Genomic DNA, 1,734 nt, shown 5'->3' with positions numbered 1-1,734 from the left:
AATGATTTTCATATTGTTCGCTGTTCCGTAGTTTGTGTCACCGCAGAAATATATTTGAAACTATAGTCTAGCTGCTGTGAAAGGCAGAGTGAGTGGGAGAGATGACGGCCCTTGCTTAAGGGTGGTAAGGTGGTTGGCAGGGAGGGTGGCAAGGTGGTTGGCAGGGAGGGTGGCAAGGTGGTTGGCAGGGAGGGTGGCAAGGTGGTTGGCAGGGAGGGTGGTAAGGTGGTTGGCAGGGAGGGTGGTAAGGTGGTTGGCAGGGAGGGTGGCAAGGTGGTTGGCAGGGAGGGTGGTAAGGTGGTTGGCTGGGAGGGTGGCAAGGTGGTTGGCAGGGAGGGTGGCAAGGTGGTTGGCTGGGAGGGTGGCAAGGTGGTTGGCAGGGAGGGTGGTAAGGTGGTTGGCAGGGCGCGTGAGTGCGTGCGAATGTGGAAGAGCCGAGAGCACACGTGGGTGACTAGGAAGTAGCCACGCAGCGCCCTCTTCACATGCGGTTGCTGCAAATGTGGGAATAAAGCGGCTTAGCACTAACGCGCCCACCTCAGGGCACCTTGAAGCCACGAACAGAAGGAGAGGGCGAGGGAGAGAGGTCGCACTCGGGGCATGGGATCTACCGTGAGTAATAACAAAGGGTATTTGCATGCGCGTATCCTTCGCAGACGATCAGCCGACACAAGCGAAGGAAAGAGGCGGTTCAAAGCTCCTGACAGTAGGCTTGGCGATCCTTGTCTCTAGTCAGCAACCAGGTAAAGGAGTGATCGTTATCCTACCAACCAGACAGGCCTTACCCTCGTCACAATATGGCAATCGGGTAAGTAATGAATTAAATAAGCAAGTGATCTTTATCTCAATAGCTATACAAGCACAGCAGAACACAATGCCGAACAAACCAGCTGAAGCCAAATCCGCACCTATCCCACAACCCCTACAGCCAAACCCAACACGCCTCAAGCCTTCCCTGAAACCAAACTCGAACCTGAAACCGAATCAAACTTCTCTTTCCCGCGGGGTTGCAATGGGCACAACCGAGCGCGCCCTTGGTCCGATTCGGGTCGGGGCATTTAGGGAATTACTCAACCACATCATCATTAACCTTTGCAGTAGAGGATAGAGGATATCCGCCGCGCCCCCCGGCAAAAATGCAATCACGCGATCGCATTTCTGTCCGACGGAAAATATCAATACGGGGTCATTTCCTATGTGCAGCGGGGTGGGCGTGGGCACGGGAGAGGTGGAGGGGAGGTGGAGGGAGAGGGAGAGGTGGAGGGGAGGGCAGGAGGAGGTGGAGAGGAGGGAAGGAGGAGGGCAGGAGGAGGTGGAGGGGAGGGAAGGAGGGGGCCAGGAGGAGGTGGAGGGGAAGGAAGAAGGAGGGCAGGAGGAGGTGGAAGGGAGGTGGAGGGAGAGGTGGAGGGATAGGGAAGGAGAGGAGGGATAGGGAAGAAGAGGAAGGATAGGGAATAAGCAAAGGGATAGGGAAGGACAGGAGGAAGAGGGAGGAGTAGGCGAGGGGAGAGGGGTAGAAGCAGGAAGGGAAATAGAAGCTGAACGGGCGTGAGGAACCCAACAGTTCCCGGATGACGCGTCGCCCGTGGCACTCACCGTGAAAGGAGGATTAAGCGTACGCAACGTGGCCGCGGAACTACCCCACGCGTGTGTGATTAGACCAAAGCTGGCAGAGATATACAAATTAAAAGTCGTATGGAATGACAGGCAAGACATCCATCAGGACTGATTTCC

The sequence above is a fragment of the Penaeus monodon genome, chromosome 22 (genome assembly GCF_015228065.2).
Source record: "Penaeus monodon isolate SGIC_2016 chromosome 22, NSTDA_Pmon_1, whole genome shotgun sequence".
Classification (NCBI taxonomy): domain Eukaryota; kingdom Metazoa; phylum Arthropoda; class Malacostraca; order Decapoda; family Penaeidae; genus Penaeus; species Penaeus monodon.
Note: the sequence above shows the minus strand (reverse complement) of the source record.